General features: G+C 40.3%; 2 protein-coding genes across 2 annotated transcripts in view; one reads left to right on the top strand and one right to left on the bottom strand.

The window, feature by feature from the left end:
- The window catches only part of LOC128988966 (uncharacterized), a 77,014-nt gene extending 72,610 nt beyond the window's left edge, over nt 1–4,404 (bottom strand). The window contains exon 1 of the mRNA XM_054410775.1: nt 4,308–4,404. The gene's annotated coding sequence lies outside the window, so the exon portion shown is untranslated. The remainder of the gene's footprint in view (nt 1–4,307) is intronic.
- Nucleotides 1–19,468, top strand: part of LOC128988971 (farnesol dehydrogenase-like) — a 424,915-nt gene that overhangs the window by 45,893 nt on the left and 359,554 nt on the right. The gene's annotated exons all lie outside the window — the stretch shown is intronic.

Here is a 19,468-nt window from a genome sequence, read left to right as displayed (position 1 = left end):
GTCGTAGTCGATGTGTTCCGAGTTAACACTGGGTACGTTTAGGTGACATCGTGTTGGAAATAGGTTCGTTAATCACACAACTCGTGGAAATGCAAAGAATGAATATTGGTAGTAAATTTAGCTACGCAAGGTCTCCATCAAACAAATTTTTTTGTCTAAAAATAGTATAAAATTCAAATAATTGTTTCGCTTTTTTTATTAAAAATGTAAAAGATGCTAAAAAAGTACTTTCTTCCAATAAATTATTTTCTAAGATTTGCATTATCAGGTTAAGTATTTTATTAATACAATTAGCCTTTATGCAGGTCAAGGTGTCAAGTAGTGACAATCCAAACTCACCAGTTCAAAGGTATTATAAAATTATTATATTATAAAAAGTGAAAGAAGTTAAGAAGCAGTTTCATACCTATACAGTACAAATGTTTAAGGCAAGTATTTGTCCACTCTTTACAGTTTAACTGGTTTTCGCACACGTTCATAAACTATTACGTTAGATTGGTATTAGTCGATTGCCTTATTCTATTAAATATTTCACACATTACACAAATAACCGCATTACTTAATTATTTAGATTAGGATTGCATGTTCAACTTGCCATTTTTTTTACAGTTTTGTTAAGTGCATGAAACAAGAAACCCTAGCAAACCCAACGATATTCTCGCTTGATTTCCCTATTTTCAAGTTTTCAACTTCCACGTTAATCATTTTCCTACCGGAGGACGTCCGGGCGTAATAAGGTTAATGTACTTATCATTTAATTGGGTATTCCGGCGTAATAGAGCGGTTTAGAGCTGGAGAACAATTAAAGACCAGAGTCGGCGCAGAACCGTTGTCATCCCGGACGTGAGGAACGGTAAGTCCCAGAACTAACTGAACCTCGAGTCGCTGGAACGCAGGCCTTCTGTTACCGCCAGATGTGACGGCGGCGCGATTGTATGCGGTGTGTGTGCGTATAAATGTATAAATACAACAGTTATATAAAATAATGGTGAGGTGTAGTCGTTGAATGAGCGGAAAACGAAAGAACACAAAACATAAATTTGCTAAACATCTGATATGTTAACGATTGTTATACATGGTTGGCACCCTTCAATGTACCATTTGTTGTTTTGGACATATATTTTATGGTATATTTCAACCCTAAAACTACTCAAATATGATGAAATACAAACAAATAAACAAAATATGAGGATACGAAAACTTTGAAGCCCAGTGGAACAATGTCTTAGGGGGGTAGTTTAGGATATGCGTTAATCATACAGGAAATGTAAATGTTTGTAACCGATTGACACTTCAATGGACCCACCATTTTCTGCTAAACAAACATCAATTCGATGGTATATTCCAATACGCTTACACGCTTATCTTGTAACATGAAGACCACATTCCCTCCCCCTCTTCTTTACTACTAAAATAAGCTCTTGCTTGACCTAACCCCTGAAGAAAAGCGTACACCTGGTCAAGGCTGGGCCCTCTACCCATACTACTGGTTGGGGACTTTGTAGGTTCATAGGACAATATCCCGAGCTAGATAGGACGATGACCACAACAAGTTGATTGTAAGCAAAATGTTGTAGTTCCCGATGAAGAATTACCAGTGTAGAATGTTGGATTTCCCCATAAAGGTTTTGTAAAATTTTAAAATTTTAAAATTTCACTATTTATGCTATTTTTTACTTCTTCATACACTTTTAAGTATGAATACAACTTTGTATGCATTACAAATACCCAAATTTTATTGAGGAGACTCAACAATAGACAATAATAAAAGTGTATTTTTTTATTGGATCTAATTTGTATACATATGCTGCAATTTAATTTATTTACAATCTTTTATAATATTGCCGTACATTTAGTAGAGAATCATATAAACATGTAAATCTTTGAGATGATTTAAATTATAAAAGGTAGCAGCTTTTCGTGGCTCAACTTAAACATATTTTAAAGACATATGATGGAGTGTAATATGTGTGGAATATGTTATAAATATATTTTGGAACGTTAGTATCATCAGGGTACTCAAAAACAACTTCCCATAACAACTATACCGATATTTAAATGTTTTAGTACCAACAGTGATGTGTAGAAGATGTAGATCAACTGCAGATAATGGCATTCCACTGTTCGAATGAGAATATAATTATTACTATTCATTAAATTTAAATTACTCATTCATTAGCCTATGTAAAAAGTGAACTTTCCTAGTAGTATTTAAATTAATTAGTAAATAGTTTAGAGTTTGAGATGTTAACGGCCACAAGGGTGCTAATAATTAACGTTATAAATTAATAATAAGGAACTGTCTCACTTTTTTTATACTTTTTTTTACTATTTTTAGACCATAAGCTATGCAAATGAAATACAACATTAATTTTTGATGTATGAATATTGCTTTCATATTGTATTTTACTCTAAAATTTGATATAGCCTAGTTTTATTTGAGAACTATTTCTGTATGATAACTTTTTTGACAATGAAAGTTCAAGAATAATTATCTTTACATGTGCCCAAGAAAGATCTAGATTAAACATTAAATAAGGACAAATAAAACATTTGTATTCTTATTAATAATATGGTGCTGTTTTTGTCTTGGAATGTTAAGGCTTATTATTTATTGGGATTTGCAGACAAATCTCTTAGTAGCATACGAAACTAATCCAGACTATTTACAATCATGTTAAATAAATCAAAAGTATTAAACAAATTGTTTTTACCAATATAATTGGTCTTTAATTTAGATTTTTACTTCAAGTATAAAGTTTTTTATATGTTAATTTTAGTACAAAGACATTTTACACAAAATTACCAAATAATATTGTTTTGGTTTCCATAGTAGACTAGCTGACACACAAACATGGGATTTAGTTTGCTTATTGTAAAATGTTTAAAACGATAATAGAAGTAGAATAATCATACAATAAACTATAAGCATTACATTCTGTATTATAGAGACATCTTCCACAAATTTATACATGCTTAATACAGTCGGCATGGACCTAAACCTCAATGTTATTTGTACACTGTAATCCTAAATATAATGCATGGATTCGTAGAATCCAGTTGACATATGTTTAGCACAGGACAGTGTATTTCTTTTTAAGCTTTCAACAGCAAATAGGCTACACTACTTGTTTTAGACCGAACATATTTAAATAAATTATGAGACTTTATGAGCTTATAAACTTGGGAGACTTTAACGGTGATATTGCACTGAAGTGCTCTAAACCCTTTTAAAAAGCATGCAACTACAAACATTAATGATATTGATTCTGTTTGAAAAAAGGTCACCTTGTGAAACTTAAAAAGAAACTCTAGTCAATAATATATTATTTTTCCTTATAGTAAACCTACGTTTAAGCACTTGAATAATTATTGGTTAGCATAAAAGTGTTTAGCAGTAAGCACTCGTCGGCCTTGTTATCAGTTGACTGGTTGACAACACAAATAAAATTTAACTCGTATGAATAATATAAGAAGTAGGTAACATTTAATAGAAGTTATTATTTCAATTAGGCATTCACAAACCTGCGGCTTATACCACAGTTTTAATAATTGTAACTTTATAATGTTTATTCTTTTGAAAGAATTAAATGGTTGCTAGTACACAGTACTGCGTACAAAATATCTACGTGCAGTCTAGTATCCAAAATAGTGACTACACAAACATCATATATCTTTGTAAAAGAAGAATAACTCTTTTTTATCTGCATAAACATGTAACACATGTCTGGTCTTCGTGCTGATCTCTACTGCCCCTACACTACCCACAACGATTGGCTAGTAAAGATGTGGTACATACAGTGTATCCCACTAAACTATGATAAGATTGGCCTTAATATTTACAGATTTATATTCAATTATCAACAAACAGATGCCGACATTTCAACCTCAACCAACTTGTACTACACATCTGAGTACGGAGACTTTAACGAGGCGGTATACAGAAGTATTGCATGCCAAGTATTTGAAACTCTGTAAGCTAGCGTCGGCAACGCTCACAAAAATATTCTAATGGAATTATAAAGTGTCACCCTGAATCAACGTAAGACATGGCTAGGTTCAAAATGATCGCATATTTCACATTTATTTTAAGTTTCGGGCACTTCAACAGTCGGATAGTACAGAAGCTTCCCAAACAAAGTGTTGCTAAACTAAGCTGATTGGTCGGCAATCCTCGCAAAATCTATAGTCATCGAGAAATGAAGAGTTATTGTTAACAAACTAGAAACAACATTTTTAATCGTGATAAACGTTTAACACATGTATGAGCTGAACGTAATTTCCGAAGAGTAGATACTGTATGTTACCTGGCTATGTGTTGACTGGTCGGCAATATGTGTCAAGCAACACAACAATTCCAACGGCACATGATCCACTAGGCACTAGCGCGCACTACAGCCTTGACCGTACTGCCTCGTCCTCACGGCGCGCACCTGACGACGGAGACCAGTCCCAGTCCCACGCCGGCTCGGACCCTGGAGGGGGACAGGGCATCGACACCGCGAGGAGGGGAAGAATGGAATTCTTAATAATTATTTTGGTGAGTGTGTGTGTGTTGCGTGTGTCGGTGTTCGTGTGAGTGCGCGTTATGAACAGGGCTACTAGTGGACAAGCTCGCGCCTTTTCGATTTTCGACCATTCGGGTGGTCGCGGACACCGTTGTAGGCTAATTAGTTCGGATGTGCTTTGCGGTTAGAATTCTTACGAGACGCTTAGAATGGCAGCGGTCATTAATTACAATGATCAAACTGCGACTATGAGGCTCGTGCTTCATAGTAACGGCCTTACAAGAATGCGGAGGCTCGGAACACCTATGACCAGTTCCCGTCTCCGATCTTTGTTGAGGTGGAGATAGAGCCGGTCATTGCTGTGGACAATGTATCTTGTCCAGCTGCGCTAATAACGCGAAATCTATGATTTGCCAAATTAATGCCATCATAAACAAATTACGTGATTGCAGAATTGAAGGCAAACGAAGAAATCTGACGTGACGTTGCACAAATTTAAAGAACATTTTAGCAAATTATAAGTTTTGCAACATTGTAATTTTTTCTAAAATGTAACAAACATTTGTTCCTCGACAATTAATGTTTGATTAATGTAAAATTCCTAGACAATTACCCAGCATATTTGCAGGCAAAGAGGGTTAAACCATGTTTAACGCACCAAGCTATTGTTGTGAATGTTGTAGTTTTCCTTTAGGGCATTGGTAGATAACCAGCCAAAAGCTCTTCCCCTCTTGGCTGTTTTGTAGATTTAAAAATCAATAAATATTGAATTAATTTCAGTTGAAAAATATGTTTAGCACAGTCTATTTCGATTATAGTTTTGTTATCTTTTAGCTGTTGGGCAGAGCTTTCCTGTGTTTATTTGAGTATTTATAGATTATATCCTAAACCAACGTTCCTTTTTATATCCACATCTTTATAGATATACGTAATAATTTGGACTGTTTGCAGTCTTAAGGTTCTGAGACTTTTGTTCTTCTATATTTTGATCTTGTAATAAATTGTGTGCAAACTTTGACTAAGACTTTGTTATATTTCATGTTTATCCCAACCACATAATTATACAAACATATTGTTTTTAATATTAAGGAATACACTTAAAAATTTCTATAAACCTGAAAATTATAATTTTTAGTCCTTCTTAATTATTAAAGTCCTTTTTAAGAAAACGCAGTTCTTTAGTTTGGCAGTGGGTACAGACATTAAAACAATAACTTGTTTACGAGTATTTCAACTGCTGGAAATCAAAAATATTTTTATCTTGAGTAAGAATAGGGTTTTATAATTATGTAGATCGTTTTATCTCAGAAGTATGTGGAAGTAGAAAATAAGAGTCTTAGTTCGAGCATCAAAGCTGTACATGGCTACGGATTTTCGTACTGTATTGATACATTAATTCACAAGTGAATGTTTATACCTGTGGAATAGGACACATTAGTTCGTTTACAACACGTGATAAATATCACGAACTGATTAAGCTATGATATTTGAAACATATTTATTTCAACCATGGACGATGACGTCTTACAAAACGAAACGTGGTAGTACAAACAAGATAATCTTCGACGGAACAAAACATAGATTCCTTGATGATAAAGATGAAAAAGTTGTGAAGCGACGCAAAATTGGGTGGATCGAAGTGATAAAAAGGTGTTTGGGACAAGCTCTGGACAAACTGCATCAGCAGAGATAAACAGGCCGCCGCTGTGCCAGTCTGGTGGAAACACACTCTGGACAAACTGCATCAGCAGAGATAAACAGGCCGCCGCTGTGCCAGTCTGGTGGAAACACACTCTGGACAAACTGCATCAGTAGAGATAAACAGGCCGCCGCTGTGCCAGTCTGGTGGAAACACACTCTGGACAAACTGCATCAGCAGAGATAAACAGGCCGCCGCTGTGCCAGTCTGGTGGAAACACACACTCTGGACAAACTGCATCAAAAGAGATAAACAGGCCGCCGCTGTGCCAGTCTGGTGGAAACACACTCTGGACAAACTGCATCAGCAGAGATAAACAGGCCGCCGCTGTGCCAGTCTGGTGGAAACACACTCTGGACAAACTGCATCAGCAGAGATAAACAGGCCGCCGCTGTGCCAGTCTGGTGGAAACACACACTCTGGACAAACTGCATCAAAAGAGATAAACAGGCCGCCGCTGTGCCAGTCTGGTGGAAACACACTCTGGACAATCTGCATCAGCAGAGATAAACAGGCCGCCGCTGTGCCAGTCTGGTGGAAACACACTCTGGACAAACTGCATCAGCAGAGATAAACAGGCCGCCGCTGTGCCAGTCTGGTGGAAACACACTCTGGACAAACTGCATCAGCAGAGATAAACAGGCCGCCGCTGTGCCAGTCTGGTGGAAACACACTCTGGACAAACTGCATCAGCAGAGATAAACAGGCCGCCGCTGTGCCAGTCTGGTGGAAACACACTCTGGACAAACTGCATCAGCAGAGATAAACAGGCCGCCGCTGTGCCAGTCTGGTGGAAACACACTCTGGACAAACTGCATCAGCAGAGATAAACAGGCCGCCGCTGTGCCAGTCTGGTGGAAACACACTCTGGACAAACTGCATCAGTAGAGATAAACAGGCCGCCGCTGTGCCAGTCTGGTGGAAACACACTCTGGACAAACTGCATCAGCAGAGATAAACAGGCCGCCGCTGTGCCAGTCTGGTGGAAACACACACTCTGGACAAACTGCATCAAAAGAGATAAACAGGCCGCCGCTGTGCCAGTCTGGTGGAAACACACTCTGGACAAACTGCATCAGCAGAGATAAACAGGCCGCCGCTGTGCCAGTCTGGTGGAAACACACTCTGGACAAACTGCATCAGCAGAGATAAACAGGCCGCCGCTGTGCCAGTCTGGTGGAAACACACACTCTGGACAAACTGCATCAAAAGAGATAAACAGGCCGCCGCTGTGCCAGTCTGGTGGAAACACACTCTGGACAATCTGCATCAGCAGAGATAAACAGGCCGCCGCTGTGCCAGTCTGGTGGAAACACACTCTGGACAAACTGCATCAGCAGAGATAAACAGGCCGCCGCTGTGCCAGTCTGGTGGAAACACACTCTGGACAAACTGCATCAGCAGAGATAAACAGGCCGCCGCTGTGCCAGTCTGGTGGAAACACACTCTGGACAAACTGCATCAGCAGAGATAAACAGGCCGCCGCTGTGCCAGTCTGGTGGAAACACACTCTGGACAAACTGCATCAGCAGAGATAAACAGGCCGCCGCTGTGCCAGTCTGGTGGAAACACACTCTGGACAAACTGCATCAGCAGAGATAAACAGGCCGCCGCTGTGCCAGTCTGGTGGAAACACACACTCTGGACAAACTGCATCAAAAGAGATAAACAGGCCGCCGCTGTGCCAGTCTGGTGGAAACACACTCTGGACAAACTGCATCAGCAGAGATAAACAGGCTGCCGCTGTGCCAGTCTGGTGGAAACACACTCTGGACAAACTGCATCAGCAGAGATAAACAGGCCGCCGCTGTGCCAGTCTGGTGGAAACACACACTCTGGACAAACTGCATCAGCAGAGATAAACAGGCCGCCGCTGTGCCAGTCTGGTGGAAACACACACTCTGGACAAACTGCATCAGCAGAGATAAACAGGCCGCCGCTGTGCCAGTCTGGTGGAAACACACTCTGGACAAACGCTGCAATCTAGGCTATACACCAGTCGATGAAATCGGTATCGTTAGCTAACAAATCAATAGATTTCCAATTATTTTAATCACAAGACAAAAGTAAAATATCTACGAATTGAATAGTAATAATAATATTGAATTAATAATCTTGTGTACATTAAGTAGGTTCCATGCCGTAAAGATAGTAAGCGATGATAAAAAGTTTGAAATGTATATTCATTACTCGCCTTTGGCTCGTGAGTGAGTTACATACGCGGTTGTATAGTATTTAGATTCTAATTCAACTGTAGTTGCCAACGCCGGATTCTTTTTGTATCTGTATCAGATTGTAGACGGTCCAAAGCCTGTTTATCAAACATTGTCTATATTTTCAATATCCATGCGTTTACCGTAAGACAAAAAGCAATAATATTAACACAGTGAATAAACTTCACAAGGATATACTTGGGTCAGTACGTTGTGGGTATTAATTTGGTAGCCAACTATAAAGTATGTAATTTTGTCAACCAACATTAATCGTTATTAAAACTTGCAGTGTAAAAATATTACATATGGTGATATTACCACTTAACAACCGAGTGAAAACAGTGTTATGTAACCATATGGATGGAATGGTCCGATTCCTCAACACTTCCCCTTTTCAAGACTTGGCATCACTAGGAGGTGGAAAAAACGCGACGGGAGTCTGGTTGGTTGTTTCTGAGAATCCTCGACGACCGCGGCTCCGGCTGCTGTCTAGTTCAGCTGCCATGTACGGGCCCGGTCACCAGCCCCATTGTCTGGGCCCCTCCACTGCCGAGGATATTGGTACACTACTGTAACTATCAGTCATCAGCTGGTACCTCCACTAACAAAACAATGAGATTAGTAAACTACAGTCTCTATCCATCATCAACTAGACCCTCCATTGCCGAGGATGTTCGTACAAAACTGTGACTACCCGTCATCAGCTGGTCCCTCCACTGTCGAGGATATTGGTACACTACTGTAACTATCTGTCATCAGCTGGTCCCTCCACTGTCGAGGATATTGGTACACTACTGTAACTATCCGTCATCAGCTGGTCCCTCCACTGTCGAGGATATTGGTACACTACTGTAACTATCCGTCATCAGCTGGTCCCTCCACTGCCGAGGATATTGGTACACTACTGTAACTATCTGTCATCAGCTGGTCCCTCCACTGTCGAGGATATTGGTACACTACTGTATCTATCCGTCATCAGCTAGTCCCTCCACTAACAAAACAATGAGATTGGTATACTACAATTTTTTATCAATCATCAACTAGACTCTCCATTGCCGAGGATGTTCGTACATAACTGTGACTACCCGTCATCAGCTGGTCCCTCCACTGTCGAGGATATTGGTACACTACTCTAACTATCCGTCATCAGCTGGTACCTCCACTAACAAAACAATGAGATTGGTATACTACAATTTCTATCAATGATCACCTAGACTCTCCATTGCCGAGGATGTTCGTACATAACTGTGATTACCCGTCATCAGCTGGTCCCTCCACTGTCGAGGATATTGGAAGCCTACTGTAACTATCTGTCATCAGCTGGTCCCTCCATTTCCAAGGATATTGGAACACTACTGTAACTAGCTGTCATCAGCTGGTACCTCCACTGCCGAGAATATTGGAACACTACTGTAACTATCTGTCATCAGCTGGTCCCTCCATTTCCAAGGATATTGGAACACTACTGTAACTAGCTGTCATCAGCTGGTCCCTCCACTGCCAAGGATATTGGAACACTACAGTTACTATCTACCATCAGCAAGTCCCTCCATTTCCCAGGATATTGGTACACTACTGTAACTATCCGTCATCAGCTGGTCCCTCTACAAAAAAGGAGATTGGTATACTATTGCAACTATCCGTCATTAGGTGAGCCCTCAGTTGCTTTGGATATAGTACACTACCGTTATTATCCGACATCAACAGGTCATCCACCGCTCAGGAAATTGGTACACTACTGTAACTATCCGTCATCAGCTGGTCGCTCCACTGCCAAGGATATTGGTACACTACTGTAACTATCCGTCATCAGCTGGTCGCTCCACTGCCAAGGATATTGGTACACTACTGTAACTATCCGTCATCAGCTGGTCGCTCCACTGCCAAGGATATTGGTACACTACTGTAACTATCCGTCATCAGCTGGTCGCTCCACTGCCAAGGATATTGGTACACTACTGTAACTATCCGTCATCAGCTGGTCGCTCCACTGCCAAGGATATTGGTACACTACTGTAACTATCCGTCATCAGCTGGTCGCTCCACTGCCAAGGATATTGGTACACTACTGTAACTATCCGTCATCAGCTAGTCCCTCCACTGCTGAGGATATTGGTACACTACAGTAACTAACCGTCATCAGCTGGTCCCTCCACTGCCAAGGATATTGGAACACTACTGTAACTATCCGTCATCAGCTAGGCCCTCCACTGCCGAAGAGATAGGTAAATTACAGTTGATATCCATCATCAACTAGTCCCTCCATTATTGGTACATTACTGTGACTATCCGTCATCAGCTGGTCCCTCCACTGCCAAGGATATTGGAACACTACAGTTACTATCTACCATCAGCAAGTCCCTCCGTTTCCCAGGATATTGGTACACTACTGTGACTACCCGTCATCAGCTGGTCCCTTCACTGCCAAGGATATTGGAACACTACAGTTACTATCTACCATCAGCAAGTCCCTCCATTTCCCAGGATATTGGTACACTACTGTAACTATCCTTCATCAGCTGGTCCCTCTACTGCCGAGGATATTGGTACACTACTGTAACTATCCGTCATCAGCTAGTCCCTCCACTGCCGAGGTTAGTGGTACACTACTGTAACTATCTGTCATCAGCTGGTCCCTCTACTGCCGAGGATATTGGTACACTACTGTAACTAACCGTCATCAACCAGGCCCTCCACTGCTGAGGATATTGGTACACTACTGTAACTATCCGTCATCAGCTAGTCCCTCCACTGCCGAGGTTAGTGGTACACTACTGTAACTATCTGTCATCAGCTGGTCCCTCTACTGCCGAGGATATTGGTACACTACTGTAACTATCCGTCATCAGCTGGTCCCTCTACTGCCGAGGATATTGGTACACTACTGTAACTATCTGTCATCAGCTGGTCCCTCCACTGCCGAGGATATTGGTACACTACTGTAACTATCTGTCATCAGCTGGTCCCTCTACTGCCGAGGATATTGGAACACTACAGTTACTATCTACCATCAGCAAGTCCCTCCGTTTCCCAGGATATTGGTACACTACTGTGACTACCCGTCATCAGCTGGTCCCTTCACTGCCAAGGATATTGGAACACTACAGTTACTATCTACCATCAGCAAGTCCCTCCATTTCCCAGGATATTGGTACACTACTGTAACTATCCTTCATCAGCTGGTCCCTCTACTGCCGAGGATATTGGTACACTACTGTAACTATCCGTCATCAGCTAGTCCCTCCACTGCCGAGGTTAGTGGTACACTACTGTAACTATCTGTCATCAGCTGGTCCCTCTACTGCCGAGGATATTGGTACACTACTGTAACTAACCGTCATCAACCAGGCCCTCCACTGCTGAGGATATTGGTACACTACTGTAACTATCCGTCATCAGCTAGTCCCTCCACTGCCGAGGTTAGTGGTACACTACTGTAACTATCTGTCATCAGCTGGTCCCTCCACTGCCGAGGATATTGGTACACTACTGTAACTATCCGTCATCAGCTGGTCCCTCTACTGCCGAGGATATTGATACACTACTGTAACTATCTGTCATCAGCTGGTCCCTCCACTGCCGAGGATATTGGTACACTACTGTAACTATCCGTCATCAGCTGGTCCCTCTACTGCCGAGGATATTGGTACACTACTGTAACTATCTGTCATCAGCTGGTCCCTCCACTGCCGAGGATATTGGTACACTACTGTAACTATCTGTCATCAGCTGGTCCCTCTACTGCCGAGGATATTGGTACACTACTGTAACTATCTGTCATCAGCTGGTCCCTCTACTGCCGAGGATATTGGTACACTACTGTAACTATCTGTCATCAGCTGGTCCCTCTACTGCCGAGGATATTGGTACACTACTGTAACTATCCTTCATCAGCTGGTCCCTCTACTGCCGAGGATATTGGTACACTACTGTAACTATCCGTCATCAGCTAGTCCCTCCACTGCCGAGGTTAGTGGTACACTACTGTAACTATCTGTCATCAGCTGGTCCCTCTACTGCCGAGGATATTGGTACACTACTGTAACTAACCGTCATCAACCAGGCCCTCCACTGCTGAGGATATTGGTACACTACTGTAACTAACCGTCATCAGCTAGTCCCTTCACTGCCGAGGTTAGTGGTACACTACTGTAACTAACCGTCATCAACCAGGCCCTCCACTGCTGAGGATATTGGTACACTACTGTAACTAACCGTCATCAGCTAGTCCCTTCACTGCCATGGAGATAGGTAAATTACAGTTAATATCCATCAACTAGTCCCTCCATTATTGGTACATTACTGTGACTAACCGTCATCAACCAGGCCCTCCACTGCTGAGGATATTGGTACACTACTGTAACTAACCGTCATCAGCTAGTCCCTTCACTGCCAAGGAGATAGGTAAATTACAGTTAATATCCATCATCAACTAGTCCCTCCATTATTGGTACATTACTGTGACTATCCGTCATCAGCTGGTCCCTCCACTGCCGAGGATATTGGAACACTACTGTAACTATCCGTCATTAGCTGGTCCCTCCACTGCCGAGGATATTGGAACACTACAGCTACTATTTGTCATCAGCCGGGCGATTTACTGTCGAGGATATTAGTACACTTCTGTAACTATCTGACCAAAGTTGGACTCTCCACCTGCTATAGATATTGGTAGACTACCACTCATAAGTTGGGCCCATGCCTAGTTTCGGTCGATTTTGACTTATTTTTAGTTATTTTAGTTTTGTATTTATTTGCGCAAAATTATATGTTTGTGTCCTAATTATTCTTATTAAATATAGCCATTTGATCACTTTTACTCAATAGTAATGTAACAATCCAGGAAATGTCTTGTTGAGTAGAAAAATTATTTTGAGAATACATAAAAAAGAAATGCATACAAAGCACTTCTGTTTATTTGTATAAAAAGCAATACAAATGTTATAGGGCGACCGTGAAAAATTGAATATTTGAGTTCTTATCTGATTTGAGCAGGATACTGGTCAAGAAGCTTTAAGGTTGATTATTATAATAATTTAATTTTTTCAATCGTAAGCGATATTGATTAATTTATATACCTTCTGCAAACAATTCAGTGAACGAGTTCTTAGTCAGAAGGTAGAAGAGTAATCACTCGTTAATAAATAACTACACGCTACAAAGCCCGAAAACAGACCATTGTTGCGGCAATAATTGTTACTTAAAAAAAAATACTTTTTGCAATAATTTTTGTTTTACCCGGGTCGGCCCGTGTAGCTGATTGGTGAGTGCACCACTCTACTGTAAATACACTATAATAGCTAAATTCTGCACTCAAAGATATCGCAGATGAATTAGATCATCGAAGTAATTTATATTTACCAAAGAAGTTTTTTTAGTCCTGTGCCGTGTAAATTTGTCATCTAGAGATTACAGATAAAGCTGCCAATAGTTGTGAAGAAGTAACTTTGACTGGTAGCGTGTTTATCTAGAATCCTACGTTAATTTAATAGCTAGATTCGTAGACAACGTTAATGAACAAGAAGATAATTAGTGTTACAAGACCTGCTGCTATCTAAATCTCATTGTTGGTCACACAATAGGTGGGGGCGTAGCGGATGGCGCTGCCTGTAGAATAGCCGCCGTCAACACGTATACGCGCACATTAGACGCTGTTATTGACACTTACGTTGTTTGCTTTCTCAGCCACCAACGAAATTGGCTGTTAAAGAGTTAATTTGTCAACGATTAACCTTTTTTGTAGCGATTTGTTAGTAGTATTTCATTAGTACTTATTTGCCTGACGTTCACCAGGATATTGTATTCGTTTTAACGCATTTATCAAATTGTTTAAATTTCTAAGGAAATACGGAGTGACCCCAAAAAACAGGGACAATTTTCAAATGTTATGAATCAGCTGTTTTAACAGCTGGAGAGTTCTTTGTTGCTTCAAATGAATGTTTATTTGATGCCATTTGGTGTATAGTTACTATGGATCATCAATGGTTTCCGTAACATCGTGCTTTTGTCATAGAGACGTTTTTCAAGAGTAATGTATCTATAAAAAAATTTATCTATAGCATTTCTACTCAACGTCAGTTTTGTGTTCACTTCAATGTTGGCCGTAATGGTGCAACCCTAAACCGAAAAACTACTCAAAGATGGGTAGGTAAGCATTTTCCTGAACAAGGTCTCTGCACTCAAAATTAAACCTATGCAAATTTAAATTTAAATTAAATGTTCTTTAAACGGATGGCTTAGGACGCTCGACACTTAGGACACGCAGCACACTCACGCAAACCATTTTAATGTTTTCCGACGTTCGAACAGTCCGAGGTCTCTTACTAGGTTTGATTTTGAGTGCAGAAGCCGTAAAACATTCATTGAAAGAGCAATAATAGAATTTAAAGTTGCCAGTTTTAACAATTAATTAATGAAAAAGGTTTAAAGCAGTTAATCACAATTATATATAATCAAACACAAATATATATTTAACTCAGATCTAGATATCCCAAGGCCATTTAAAATATAATATAAAAATAGCTAGGTAGTTCAAGTTGTCCATAAAAAAACAATAAACCACCAGCCAACACTGTTTGATTGTAAACTGTTTTAATGTTATTACAAATCACGAGTCCCACAGTTCTCACAGCTTGTTCTCTTCATTAGTAATACAGAGTATAAACCGCGGGATGCTATTAGCTAGATTTCGGATAACACACGCGTCCACATAAAGCCCGTGTGGTAAGTGTTAATGTGGGAAATAACTAATACAACTACAAAGATGTAACTGATATAAACATACAGTCTTTTGAAGAAACATTCCAGTTCGAATTTATGAATTGATATTCTCAAGCAATATGTCACTAGTTGGTTCTATTGTATGTAAATACGGTGTTAATACACGAATTGGTAATGATGTTACAATGTACTCCGACACCACCCATTAGGCAATTGTGTACCTTGAATTAATTACACTGATGTATTGTGAAAAATCTTGTGTAAAAGTTTATTTGATATAGAAAATAAAACACTGCCATCATCTAAGAATAAGTATGTAGTAAAATATAAACAAAGATATAGTTTTTACTGGTTCAACAGACAAACGCCGTATGTCGTCACCGGTTACGCCAGGCTATCATCATGGTAAAAACGCAAATAAAATTAGAAATAAATCATGGAACCAAGTAAAGGAACAAATTAACAGTTGCAATAACGACACAGTCGCAGTAACCCCACAGTCTCAGTAACCACATAGTTGCAGTAACCTCACAATCGCAGTAACCACACAGTCACAGTAACCACATAATCTCAGTAACCACACAGTCGCAGTAACCACACAGTCTCAGTAACCTCTCAGTTTCAGTAACCACTCAGTCTCAGTAACCACAAAGTTGCAGTAACCACACAGTCATAGTAACAACACAGTCTCAGTAACCACAAAGTTGCAGTAACCACTCAGTCTCAGTAACCACAAAGTCGCAGTAACCACTCAGTCTCAGTAACCTCTCAGTCTCAGTAACCACTCAGTCTCAGTAACCTCTCAGTCTCAATAACCACTCAGTCTCAGTAACCTCTCAGTCTCAGTAACCACTCAGTCTCAATAACCTCTCAGTCTCAGTAACCTCTCAGTCTCAGTAACCTCTCAGTCTCAGTAACCTCTCAGTCTCAGTAACCACTCAGTCTCAGTAACCACAAAGTTGCAGTAACCACACAGTCTCAGTAACCACAAAGTCGCAGTAACCACTCAGTCTCAGTAACCACAAAGTCGCAGTAACCACTCAGTCTCAGTAACCTCTCAGTCTCAGTAACCACTCAGTCTCAGTAACCTCTCAGTCTCAGTAACCACTCAGTCTCAATAACCTCTCAGTCTCAGTAACCTCTCAGTCTCAGTAACCTCTCAGTCTCAGTAACCTCTCAGTCTCAGTAACCTCTCAGTCTCAGTAACCTCTCAGTCTCAGTAACCACTCAGTCTCAATAACCACAAAGTTGCAGTAACCACACAGTCTCAGTAACCTCTCAGTCTCAGTAACCGCTCAGTCTCAGTAACCTCTCAGTCTCAGTAACCTCTCAGTCTCAGTAACCTCTCAGTCTCAGTAACCACTCAGTCTCAGTAACCACTCAGTCTCAGTAACCTCTCAGTCTCAGTAACCACTCAGTCTCAGTAACCTCTCAGTCTCAGTAACCACTCAGTCTCAGTAACCTCTCAGTCTCAGTAACCTCTCAGTCTCAGTAACCTCTCAGTCTCAGTAACCTCTCAGTCTCAGTAACCACTCAGTCTCAGTAACCACAAAGTTGCAGTAACCACACAGTCTCAGTAACCATAAAGTCGCAGTAACCACTCAGTCTCAGTAACCACAAAGTCGCAGTAACCACTCAGTCTCAGTAACCACTCAGTCTCAGTAACCACACAGTCACAGTAACCACACAGTTGCAGTAACCACACAGTCTCAGCAACCACAAAGTCGCAGTAACAGCACAGTCTCAGTGACCACACAGTCGAGTAACCACACAGTCTTAGTAACCACGCAGTCTCAGTAACCACATAGTCGCAGTAACCACACAGTCGCAGTAACCACACAGTCTCAGTAACCACTCAGTCTCAGTAACCACTCAGTCTCAGTAACCACAAAGTTGCAGTAACCACACAGTCACAGTAACCACTCAGTCACAGTAACCACACAGTCTCAGTAACCACTCAGTCACAGTAACCACTCAGTCTCAATAACCACACAGTCTCAGTAACCACACAGTCGCAGTAACCACACAGTCTCAGTAACCACACAGTCGCAGTAACCACACAGTCTCAGTAACCACGCAGTCTCAGTAACCACACAGTCACAGTAACCACAACGTCACAGTAACCACACAGTCACAGTAACCACACAGCCGCAGTAACCACACAGTCGCAGTAACCACACAGTCGCAGTAACCACACAGTCACAGTAACCACACAGTCGCAGTAACCACACAGTTGCAGTAACCACACAGTCGCAGTAACCACACAGTCGCAGTAACCACACAGTCTCAGTAACCACACAGTCTCAGTAACCACACAGTCTCAGTAACCACGCAGTCTCAGTAACCACAAAGTCGCAGTAACCACACAGTCTCAGTAACCACGCAGTCTCAGTAACCACAAAGTCGCAGTAACCACACAGTCGCAGTAAGCACACAGTCACAGTAACCACACAGTCGCAGTAACCACACAGTCACAGTAACCACACATTCGCAGTAATCACGCATTGCAGTGATCACGTAATCCCTATTCGACTGGCCGCTACCACTTCTGGGTGGTCGAGCCATTGTCATCTCTTTACACACAATTAGCACTCAATAAATTATTGCTCTCCACTCGCTGCCATTGCATCCTTACTCACTATTGTACTGTGCGTTTTAATATCGGTTGTTTAAGCGCATCTGGTGAATAGACTACAGTTACAGTATCAAGACTCGCAACATGAGTCACCGCAAAGCTCACTCTCACTGATAACCTATTTATTTTATTGTCCCTTAATTTCTTCTTGATTGATTGCTGATGACGCGACGTATTAATTCACATTTTTTATTAAAATACAATATACATAATTTTAACTAAGACTAAGCCGATTTGCGATGTATTTGCAGATTGTCAAGAAGCATGCTTGTAGGGATTCACAACAAATACCAGAAACTTAACTCTAACTGATTAACAATAGGTAAGTTGCAAAAACCATAACGATTTCAAAAAAGTGATGACGTTTCTAAAACGCAGTCTAGTTAACTTTGTAGTTAAATATAAAATGCATAGGTATTTATCCAACCAAATTAAAGATTAAAGATAGTCACCCGACAAAGTGGGCTTCCTTGCACAGATTATACAGAAAGCCTTACTTTGGTGCACAGTTTTTACCTTGGCGTACACTTTGCCAGTATTCCAACCAAACAACACAAAACAGCGTGCTTTTATTATGCATGTAATCAATGTACGCTTGAAAATAAGTTGGCAACATTCAAATATATTACGACTACGATCAGCTGGTGCAGCGTTTCCTATTTCGTTCAATGTTTGGATTTAACCTAACCTAAAAAACGTGTTGTTCGGTGTTTGAAAGACAAATAATTATTTATATGATTTATAGTAACCCTTGGAAAAATATAATGTGTAACACGAGTGCAAACTACCTTTGCTGCATTCGAGAAACATTCCACACTCGCCTACGGCTCGTGCGTAATCATTTCCCTCGTGTGCCGTAAAGTGCTACTTTGCCCATTAGTTACACAAATAACTATTTATGTTATGACAGTTCATTACCACGACTTTTATATGGACTGCCTTTTTTCCCGTGCCAAAAATTGCTCTAGAACCCAAATAAGTAATATTTGTGACCCAACTTTCTCCTATAACTAATCAATTCAGAGATTGAATAACTTGTTACACTAATGAGCGAGTTGTTTCTATTTTCTACTTTCCTACAACTCTAACAGTAGTTAAAATGCTGTTAAGTAAATCTTTTCAATTCTGGGAACTGAACTGAAATGGCTAGTTAATAAAACGGTCGTAGGTAAAATTGTTACTCTCTGTATTTCATTCCAATAACCCTTCCACACGTAAAACATGTTTTATAAATGTCGATGTCGTCCAAGCGAGCTAAGCGTTGAGTGGTTTCCCTCAAAAGTCCGATATGGTCGGAAATATTTATTACTATTTAAATAAAAAATAAAATTATTATAAAAATTAATCAATCCTAATCAAAATTTTTTTAAAAAGCTATTAAATGCACAATATGCATCACCACCATTTTTGTTGTTTGTATATTGTCGTCACATATATATATACACACTTTGCCTAGGCATTGTGTATAATACCACTTGCGTCTCAGACCAATTATCAAATAAAGTTATGAAATATTTATTTACTTTGAAATATTGAAATACTTTGTGGATGGTTAGGCTAGTTACTTAGTTTATTTTAGATTAGATTGGCTAATGCCAACAAAGGAATAATTAAAATTCCTTTTAGAATAATGAGGGTTTGGTTGGATTAATTTATTTTACACTAAATTAGTTAATGCTGAACAAAGAAACAA

Source organism: Macrosteles quadrilineatus, unplaced genomic scaffold (assembly GCF_028750875.1).
Source record: "Macrosteles quadrilineatus isolate MER2022 unplaced genomic scaffold, UCM_ALF_1.0 Scaffold_3__2_contigs__length_128488019, whole genome shotgun sequence".
In the NCBI taxonomy this organism is placed as follows: Eukaryota; Metazoa; Arthropoda; class Insecta; order Hemiptera; family Cicadellidae; genus Macrosteles; species Macrosteles quadrilineatus.
The sequence above is the reverse complement of the archived record's forward strand: the minus strand, read 5'-3'. Positions and strand labels throughout refer to the sequence as shown.